Raw genomic sequence first — 11530 nt, forward strand, 5'->3', positions numbered from 1 at the left:
TAAGCGGTTTTCTTTTAGATTTTAGCTTTGAATAAACTCTATTGCTGTAAGTAAAAAAAAAAAACAAAGAAAAAAGATGTAACATATCAAATATCCTTTTTCTGGATTTTTATTAATTGAAGATGATGTGAATTACTGATATAATACCAGATATTTGATCCTTGTAGGAGAAAATAAATTACTCACAAAAAAAATTAAATATTTCATGAAGAAGATTTACTGACTTTAAAAAGTCCAAAATAAGAGGAAATGGAAATGAAATAAAATCCTTCTCCAGAATAAAGATACGATGATACAATTCTATGATAATTAAGATTGAAATCTTCATAGTCCATTAATTGTTGGAGGTTGATATAGGATACTTACTGACAGGTCATGTAAACAGCATTACAATGTATCTAATATTATATTTACATTTCCTTCTGCATACGGTTTAATGATTAAGGAAAACAGCAGAATTTTGTTTGTTACCATGATAGTGTTTAAATTACCCCACAACTATTCCGGGTTCAAGTGAAATCCATCTGACCGAAATTTTGTCATTTTTTCATAATTTTTATCATTATATTTCTGTGAGAATTTGAAGCATGTGTGTCATTACACAATATTCTCACACAGAAATATCCATGTTTAGTGTCGGATTACATCAGCAAAACATCATATCAGATGAAGTCCTTTGACAAAGTTTTGTTTGCCTGACTCATCTTTGTAGGATAATAGGACTTACATTGACCTTTGACCTTGGATTGCTGAAGCTAGTGGTTAAAGGGGTCATGGAGTGCAGCGAGCACAGAGTGGTACATGTATACTATTGGAGTTGCTGTTGACTGGTGCTACCATCATTACTATGGTACGCCAATGTCAAAACCAGGCCAACATCTGTTAGTCTTTTCTTTAGTGAGTTTGGAATGATATCTCTTCATTTCTTCATTTACTTACAAATTAGGGGAAATACATAAATATGAAACTACTTCTATTTCACCAGATATGGTATATTTTTATTAATTACTGTAGAACAGTGAGATATAACTATGGAAAATGTATCATCATATGAAAAAGAAATAGGGATAAAACCCAGGTGGTCTAATTAAAGTCAAAGCAAGCTAACTAACAGATGGCACTTTTATTTCAGTGTAGTCATTATTTAAAAAACGATTCCTGCCAATGTTTAATAAAAGGGCACTACCAGGTACATTGTCATAATAACCTTGAAAACATTGTTTGTTTGTTTTACCTGTGACTAAGGCTTTTTTGTGTGTTGTATATAAAGTCTTACCCAGTTATGTACTAATTCAGTTCTGCACTAAGTTGCCAAATATCTTTTTCTACAAAACCATAAGCCATGAAGTGAGTGCTAGTATGACAGTTATCATTGTTAGGGTTAGACATTTTCTGTTTGTGTGAGTTCTTGATAAATATTACTGTAACCTTTACCAAGATCACAAAGATCTTACAGCTTGTGATACTGTAAGGCATTTATTTTGAGATAGTGATTTTTTCACCTTTTCTTTTTAGATTTGATCATTGACAAGGACATTTAGTCCCTGCGACATATACAGGTGATAAGGTTTTGTGTATACACAAGGACATTTTGTCCCTGGGACCTATACAGGTGATAAGGTTTTGTGTACACACAAGGACATTTTGTCCCTGGGACCTACACAGGTGATAAGGTTTTGTGTACACACAAGGACATTTTGTCCCCGGGACCTAATTTTGTGTATACACCAGGACATTTTGTCCCTGGGACCTATTCAGGTGATAAAATTTTGTGTACACACAAGGACATTTTGTCCCTGGGACCTATACAGGTGATAAGATTTTGTGTACACACAAGGACATTTTGTCCCTGGGACCTATACAGGTGATAAGATTTTGTGTATACACAAGGACATTTTGTCCCTGGGACCTATACAGGTGATAAGATTTTGTGTATACACAAGGACATTTTGTCCCTGGGACCTATACAGGTGATAAGATTTTGTGTACACCACATATTTAGACATGCAGACACATTTTGGTGATATTTGTGAGGCATTTGGTATTGTATTACTCAGCAACAAGGGCATGATCACTGTTATTACACTGAAAATAATATTATGACACAATTGTGGGAACATATTTTTAGCCATGTAGAAATGTAGAAGAAGATCATATGTAGTGTATTGATATTCTTACAAATTTGTTTTGAAAATATGTAAAAAAAATTGTATATTTTGTTGTTACGAGAGCTTTTGCAAAGGAGAATGAACACTGCTTGTTTCAATACATCTAGTTTTATATCAGGAATTTTTACAAATGAGGGATATTTTCATGACATTGAATTGGTAGAGTTATCCCTGATCTGAGGGAGTCTCTGTAATTATGGAGAGGAACTTACCATATTTACCCAGTAATAAGCCCATATCTGGTGATATTTATCCACCTAAATAAGTAAAATGTAAACTAATATTATTTCATTGTTCTGTAATAAGCCCATACATTTTTGTATTTAAGAAGAAAGTACCTGTAACTGATCCGACCCTGGGCTTATTGCAGGATAATTATGGTACTCTGAAGTACTGATAGTTTGGTTACTATGTTGGGTAGAACTGGCTTTAGTCTGGACGCTTTTGATTTTTGAGGTCTATTTTATTTCAATTTATGCTGTGACAGGATAATTAAAACGGTAATCAAAAGAATCTACCTGGTAATCAAAAGAAGTTTTACAGTTTAGGGAAAAAAGTAATTTAGATTTTTTTTTTCTATTTCTTAGATTTATTTGGCTTCGACTTAGAATCGGGAAATTTTAGTGCTGTTTTTTTGTTGGGGAGCATTAGACTCCTATACAAGGTTTGTGTCCAGACTACATACTATACGTCTAGCCAGGTACGCAGTATCATATTGTGCCTTTTATTTCCGTGCTGTAGAATGCTGAATATACATGGGTGTTATGCAATATTTTTTATCACACTGCCTTTCGTTACTACACCACCAGTCATTGTAAATATTATCATACTGCTATTTAATTCCACCTGTGTTTTGTTAGCTTGATGCTGGTCATTCTGCACACATATTTGTGAACATAAACATAAACAGCTGTTGCTTTGTAAATATGGATGTTTTTGTTGTTAAACATGGGTATCTATTTTTGTATCATTCTATTGTATGTATAAACTGTGTACTTCACACTCTTTCATGAATGTCTCGTTTGTATGATGAGCTGAAAATGACTTGATTGCTTTTATTATAAATATAGTTTAGTCTAGTCTATGTTAGCCCAAATAAATGTTATACATTTCAAAGGAGCAGTTTTGGACAATATATCAAATGTCCTTTGGGTCAAAGGAAACGCGCTTGTGGATGAAATGCATGTACAAGATTTAGCCTTCATGTAATACCAGGGGACCTGTATGTGAATATTTCACACTGTAATTTGGTATGTTTATGTATGATGTCTCTGTTAGTAGCGATCTTTGCCCGTTTTTGTCAGTATTTTTAACTTATATGAAATCCAATGCCTAAACCTTATAGTGTTGACCTGTTTGTTTAATATTGATATCAGAGTCATTTTTCACAAAATTTTCATGAAGCTTATGTCTTTAAAAATCTCTACTTTGAATTCCATATTTAGTTTTATTATGGATAACATTATTCAGTAAAGAAATGGTTCAATCTTTTTATAGCAATCAGATATACTGAGAGAGAGTGGTGTAGAAAATTAGATATGGCTCAGGGTATATTGAATCATCGGTGGTAGATCTTCACGTTAAAATACCTTCTGTATATTAAAAGGCTATCGAAATATATCGTATGAAAATCCTATTGACACCAATATACTTAATTACAATATTGGTAGAAGTATGCTGTTTACTGGTATGTAAATGTGTCCATGTTTAGTGGGATGTATGAAAACTTCAACATCTATTAAAATATGATATGAATAGGTAAAGCCATCTTCCTGGTAATGAATCACAAGTTCCTGATCTATATTTTTGTAAGACTAAGTCTTTAGATATAGATATTTCCATTAAGCTTTGATGGACCAGTCCTCAATGAAATTCCACTGATACAGATCATCTTAATATACCTTCTGTTTGTGGAGTATTAAATGTTAGATCTCCCTTCCCAACTCTACTCCATCATCCGTTGACATATCTTCTAGACATTGTTGTCCCATTTATTTTTACCCTCCTAAAAATAACACAGTACAATAGGTTTGTAGCTTGTGTAAATGTCAGACAATGGTTTCAGATTTCTTACCCTACAACTTTCCTCTGTAGGGCTACGTAGATATACTTCTGATTCTCAAATCTTTATTTTAATTAGAAAGAACAATAGATTATAAATTTAATTATGTTGGAAAATATTCATATTAATAATCAACATTTTGTCATCTAATATCCAGTCACGGCCTTCAAAATCAGGGGTTGCAGAGTGTTTTGAAAGGGTCACCTAGGAAAAAGACTTTGTAGTCAATTTTATTGTATGGTTATCACATAATTTCTACAAATGAACCTTAACCTGTATGATTTTTACAAATCCCAAAAAACAACAATGTAGACAGATCATGTACAACATATTTTTCTTTACTTTTTCCTTAGATTCATGATGATTTTTTCTTTGCACTGAAGATCGTTTACATAATTTCATCTTCAGATTAATAGTGATAGTGTTTTTCTTCAAAATGTCTCTTAAAAGAAAATGTACATTGAACATTTTCTCCAAATCCTTTACATGAGCATATTATATAGAAACCTTTTCTACAATGTACACACTGGTTTGAATTTTCCAGTATGTATAGAACACATTTTCTACAAATTTCTTAATGTGATTATAATGTTTTGTATATATCTCTCCCTCAGCTATTGTTGTATATCAAAAAGAGTTGAGTAACTTGAGTAAATATGAATAGATTTTGATGAAACTTGGTCTACAGCCTTCTGTGTCTACCTACGATTATATGCAAATGATAGGACAGATTACATCAATAAGATATGGGATGAGGTTGACCAAGGAACTGATTTGATGATATTTTACAGAGTTATGTCCCTTTGTAGTTTGATTACTATTAAACGTTGAGATTATGATAACTTATTCAGAGTTATTATACTTCTTTGCAGTTTACGTTCTATTGAAATTAATCAGGTGACTGTTTTAGCCCATTGGCCTCTTGTTGGAAGATATTGACCCTGTCTAACCTAACAGACTGACATTTCTAAGCAATGTCCCCCTTGGCTAGCTATAGTTAGACTGAACAATAACTGGCAGACTGTGTTGTTGGTATAGTTTCAAGGTAAGGAAAAGTTACATTAAGTGTAAATTTGTGGGTGCACATCACTTAACAAAGTCATGATTCAGATCCTATCTGTTGTGATTTTAATGAGAAACAAAATCTTTCAATAATTTACATTTGTGGTTTTAAATGTATGTGTTCCCTATAACTGCAGCGCTAAAGACTGCTTCTGCCAGTATACCCTAGATACCTATTTATCAGAAATGGAGGTATTTTTATTTATATATCTACAAATTGAACTGTCTAGACAACTATATTTATCCAAAACGTTTAAGGCTCAGGTGCAATACACTTCGAGTTTAATTTTCAAACATGTAATACATAGCCTTTATATAGAGTTTAAGAAGAAATAAAAAAAATTCAGAACATTTCAGTAAAATATCAGTCTAGTTAATATAACAAGAATTTATCATTACCTCTGGGCTTATATCTAATCAGACAAAATAAGAAAATGCATGTTTTATCTTTCAGCAGTGATAACCTTGAACATAATTAGAAATATGATATAAATTAGTTGAAATGGTTGATAAGATTCATTGCAATATCTGTTGTATTAAAGTACTTGTTCTACCAACTACACCAGTGCTAGTACCTCAGACACAGGTGTCTCTCGTTCACCGGGTACACAGAGCATCTAATTACAATACACTTGCTTTCACTTCACATGGATGTGTATAATGTCATCTGCTGTACAAAAATTTTAATAAAATAAGATATATTTTTCATATTATTAAATGTGAGCAGACATGCTTCATAAATTTTTGCTATTTGAAGTAACTTATACTGGTTTTGATATACCCATAATATATATTGTGAAAGGAATATTTATTTATAGAAATGTTAAATAACTTTACACATGTAATATTAAGAGAGAAACATAAGAAAACTTTAGATTTGTAATTTTTATAGAGAAGCATCTTATCCATATCCATAGCCCTCCACCTCTGGGTCGCGGAACAGTCGCTAGGTTACTGGGGTCAGGTCGGTGGTTTTTCTCCTTGAACTTAGGCGTTCCTATATCACTCAAACCTGGCATATCCTTAAATGTCCCTGGCTGTTAATAGGACGTAAAGCAATCATAACCTTATCATTTGTATATCGTTTGTGATAGGAATTGTTTAACTTCAGATTTTCAGTTAAATTATCAACTGTCACCTATATATTATCCAATTCAGAAATAGGGGCTTTTATCCTGAGTTCTGATTCTGTACCACCAAAATTAGGTAACAGGTTAGGGATTACCTTTGAAGTCAATATACGTAGAAATCTCTAGACCCTCCTTTGGGGAAATATATTTGTATGCATGTATAGATACATCTGCTTGTATGGTCCATCATGAATTCTCAAAGTAAGACCTCCCCAGGGTCCTGTATGATATTCCCTATCACCAAAGTAAGACCTCCCCAGGGTCCTGTATGATATTCCCTATCACCAAAGTAAGGCCTCTCCAGGGTCGTGTATAATATTCCCTATCACCAAAGTAAGACCTCCCCAGGGTCCTGTATGATATTCCCTATCACCAAAGTAAGACCTCCCCATGGTCCTGTATAATATTCTCTATCAACAAAATAAGACCTCCCCAGGGTCCTGTATGATATTCCCTATCACCAAAGTAAGACCTCTCTAAGGTCCTGTATGATATTCACTATCACCAAAGTAAGACCTCCCCATGGTCCTGTATGATATTCCCTATCAACAAAGTAAGGCCTCTCCAGGGTCCTGTATAGTATTCCCTATCACCAAAGTAAGATCTCCCCAGGGTCCTGTATGATATTCCCTATCAACAAAGTAAGGCCTCTCCAAGGCCCTGTATGATATTCCCTATCCCCAAAGTAAGACCTCCCCAGGGTCCTGTATGATATTCCCTATCACCAAAGTAAGACCTCCCCAAGGTCCTGTATGATATTCCCTATCACCAAAGTAAGGCCTCTCCAGGGTCCTGTATGATATTCCCTATTAATCATTCGTTTGAGGGTTTCCTGTGTTTATAAATCTATCTTCTCCTTTCCACCCCTGACTGATAAATTTGGAGTACCAAGATTCTAATGTACTTGTTTACCTACAGCTACATGTCCAAATTTTGTAAGTCAATCACAGAAACAACTACTGGTAAAAATCTACTAAAACAAAAGGTGAGGTGGCAGGATTACAGATAAAAACCTTTATCCTGTGTATGTTTTAACATTACTGATGATTTAGAAGTCCTGGAGTATTTAATTCTACACTATCAGTAGACTTGGTAATTTCGGTATTTATCTGACAATAAACCCAGGTTGCAAAAGAAAACAACCACAAAATTAGAGTAAGGGAATGGGTTTAGTACAGAGCAATTGTCATTTCTGCTAAAATTCCAGTAGATGCGGATGTCTTACTACCTGACACAGGTTTATTGTCCATCACTGGTTTGATAAATGGAGAATATATTCCCCACCTCTTGACCAGTGGTCAGACTGTACAGATAGAGAATTACTGCTACTGAGGGTTAATGAAGGAGCTCACGAGTACAAGTTGTACCCAGACACTATAGATATATTTAAACAGGAAGAGATCCTCAATCATTCCACTCAAAACCTGGGTATTATCCAGTTCAAGCCTTTATACAAATAGTCTGTTAATATGAACACCTCTAAGCATGGACTATTAAATTGTCAGTACAATGTCCAAACATCCACTGGCTAAAATGTATGTAATACACCTCAACCCAGGACAGACTTTGTGAATGCTGGCCTCTGACCCCACATTTGGCCTGTGACATCATCAGTGCTGCCATACTTTCTGACCTTTGACCTGACTATACTTTGTGAATTAAGAAGACCAGATTTGCAAAAATAATTGAAGAGTCTGTGTAAATACCAGAAAATTAAATTCTGTAAAAAGATTATGGTCTCTAAGAGTAAATAATTTACTTTTAGAATCATTAAATTGACATGTTATATGGTATCATATTGTAATATGGTGACCTTTAACCTCAACATGATTCATTTGTATGATATTGTTAACCTTTGACCTTAATTGATTCCTACCGTCCCACCAGTTACCTACCTAATCTAGTCTACTACATGTATTACGAGGTGCTTTAGTTGGGACTGGCCAGTACATCCTTTTCCCCTATTGTACCCTGTACTTGTCTGTTTCAACAATTCTGTAATACTTCTGCTTAAATACCGAAGACTAGATTGCTTTATCATGAAATTTGTATCAGTGGATTAGCCACATAGGTACCTTAAGTAGGATTATCCTATTCTAAACCTGTACAGTATGTATTTGTATAAACTATTTGTTTGAAAGAACCACCTTTACCCAAAGAGATTATAGATCAAATTTAAAGTCAGTTGATAATTTAGGCAGCTGGTTGATAAGATTAGCCTTTATAATTCATGTCATGATCACTGCATTAAGGCAAGGGTGTGATGGAGACTTTTCAAACTAAACAAGGTGATTATCTCCTCATGGTTTTGCTTTATATAAAAAATAAAGACACTCAAGAATCTCACCTGGGGGTAGAGGTTTCTTTGGTATCATTCTTCTTTTAAATAAAAACAAAAAAATTCTCCCATCTGATCAAAGACATTCAGAACATATGAATTTTATTGTGAATTTTTTTTCTTTTTGTTGAAAACAAGTTGTGATGTCATTTTTTGATGTTTTCGTGGCTTAACTGTGTCTTATCGTTTGTTTTACATCACTTGAAGTCAAAGAGAAATGTTTAATTACAGGTAATTAGAATATTTATACGTGGTAATATGTATTCTTACCGAGATTTTGCATAAATGAACTATTCAAACAATGTTAGAGTTCTTACTTTGTATGTATTTCTCCTCTGATTAAAAATGTAAATGTTTATGTTGTCAAGGTTTCAATAATTTTCTGATTTTGTATTAGTTCTGTTAACAATAGCTAGCTAGCTAATTTTCTACATTTTCTTATTTTGGTACATGTGCACTAAAATGAGAATTATTGTACATTATCAAAGTAGGAATCAATACTTAGAATGGCAAAAACATCCATTTCATAATCAAGTCATACATTATAAGAGAATTAACATACCTAGGAAAGTGAAATTGGCAGTAACATGTTTGTAAGCCTGGAGACAATACAAATGTCACTTTCAGTAATGTGCACTTAAGTCTTGTGTGCCAGTGGCAAAGCAGTAATTACAGCACATAAGGGTATAGCAAGAAGCCTCCAGCTGGTTCAGAGAGCCAGTCGGTAGAAGGATGAGGGTGATGTAGAGTCAGAGAGCCAGGCAGTAGAAGGATGAGGGTGATCTTAAGTCAGAGAGTCAGGCAGTAGAAGGATGAGGGTGATCTTAAGTCAGAGAGTCAGGCAGTAGAAGGATGAGGGTGATCTTAAGTCAGAGAGTCAGGCAGTAGAAGGATGAGGGTGATCTTAAGTCAGAGAGCCAGGCAGTAGAAGGATGAGTATGATCTAACATCAGAGAGTCAGGCAGTAGAAGGATGAGGGTGATCTTAAGTCAGAGAGTCAGGCAGTAGAAGGATGAGGGTGATCTTAAGTCAGAGAGTCAGGCAGTAGAAGGATGAGGGTGATCTTAAGTCAGAGAGTCAGGCAGTAGAAGGATGAGGGTGATCTTAAGTCAGAGAGTCAGGCAGTAGAAGGATGAGGGTGATGTAAAGTCAGAGAGCCAGGCAGTAGAAGGATGAGGGTGATCTAACATCAGAGAGTCAGGCAGTAGAAGGATGAGGGTGATCTAACATCAGAGAGTCAGGCAGTAGAAGGATGAGGGTGATGTACAATCAGAGAGCCAGGCAGTAGAAGGATGAGGGTGATCTAACATCAGAGAGTCAGGCAGTAGAAGGATGAGGGTGATGTACAGTCAGAGAGTCAGGCAGTAGAAGGATGAGTTTGATCTAACATCAGAGAGTCAGGCAGTAGAAGGATGAGTGTGATGTACAGTCAGAGAGTCAGGCAGTAGAAGGTTGAGGGTGATGTAAAGTCAGAGTCAGGCAGTAGAAGGATGAGGGTGATGTAGAGTCAGAGAGTCAGGCAGTAGAAGGATGAGTGTGATGTACAGTCAGAGAGTCAGGCAGTAGAAGGATGAGTATGATCTAACATCAGAGAGTCAGGCAGTAGAAGGATGAGGGTGATGTAAAGTCAGAGAGTCAGGCAGTAGAAGGATGAGGGTGATGTAAAGTCAGAGAGTCAGGCAGTAGAAGGATGAGGGTGATCTAACATCAGAGAGTCAGGCAGTAGAAGGATGAGGGTGATCTAACATCAGAGAGTCAGGCAGTAGAAGGATGAGGGTGATCTAACATCATAGAGTCAGGCAGTAGAAGGATGAGGGTGATCTAACATCAGAGAGTCAGGCAGTAGAAGGACAAGAGTGATGTAGAAGGATGCTGCGGGTGATATAAAAGTCAGAGAGCCAGGCAGTGTGGTATGTACTATGGTAACGACTAAAGTAGAAGGATGAGGGTAATAAATAGCGTGATTTGGTATTTCATTGAGTAAAGTCGTATTTATGATTTACACATACTTTTCTAGTTTTTTTTTAAACTGCTGTGTATATTGCAGCCACTTTGCTTGAATGTAGTGTGCCAGTGGCAAGCATATACCTGACTACAAATATTTTTTTTTTAAATGCCAGAATCAAGTGCACCCATGGAAGCACAGTCTGCATCTTAATCAAAGCACAAAGATGAGAAAAAAGCATGAAGCATGTATTTTTTACTTCTGTGAGGCACAGATGCTAACAGTACCATGTCGGTGTGAAATGACATTTTCAAAGTTTTATTTGAAATATTATGAACAAGGCACATGTACCTTGTTGTACCTTGTTACAAGTTTGCCAGATTTGTTGACATTTTTTGCAAATGGGATACATGTATGCATGAAATATTTTTGTGGAATGAAAAAATTGTAAAAAAAATATTGTGTTATATAAATATTGTAAATGTTGGTTGTTTCAGAAATGAATGTTTGAGTCAGTTAACTGGATCTTAAATGTCACTGTTTGCATAGTGTGAAGTAATTTCAGCTGTGACAACCATGAAAGTGTTGAACTTTTCTAGAGATTGGGTGTATGGAAAGTGTATATTTGATTTTTATAAAGAGAGATCGGCTTCATTAGAGTTTCTGTAAAATAGCATGGCCAACAACAATGCAAGCATCACCATTTGTCACGAGCATGATCGCTTAACAAGTGAAATAAAATTTATTTATTTATTTTCTTGTCTCTCTCATGTCTTTTCTCCTGCCACATATTGTAATATATTGCTAATTGAATAGGTTGGTTTA

At 35.0% G+C, this 11530-nt stretch overlaps 1 protein-coding gene across 1 annotated transcript in view; it reads left to right on the plus strand.

Annotated features, from left to right (window-relative positions):
• The window catches only part of LOC132544489 (stabilizer of axonemal microtubules 1-like), a 102836-nt gene that overhangs the window by 47374 nt on the left and 43932 nt on the right, over positions 1-11530 (plus strand). The window lies entirely within an intron of this gene.

Source organism: Ylistrum balloti, unplaced genomic scaffold (assembly GCF_031769215.1).
Source record: "Ylistrum balloti isolate Yb309-2 unplaced genomic scaffold, AGI_CSIRO_Ybal_v1 Utg369800, whole genome shotgun sequence".
In the NCBI taxonomy this organism is placed as follows: Eukaryota; Metazoa; Mollusca; class Bivalvia; order Pectinida; family Pectinidae; genus Ylistrum; species Ylistrum balloti.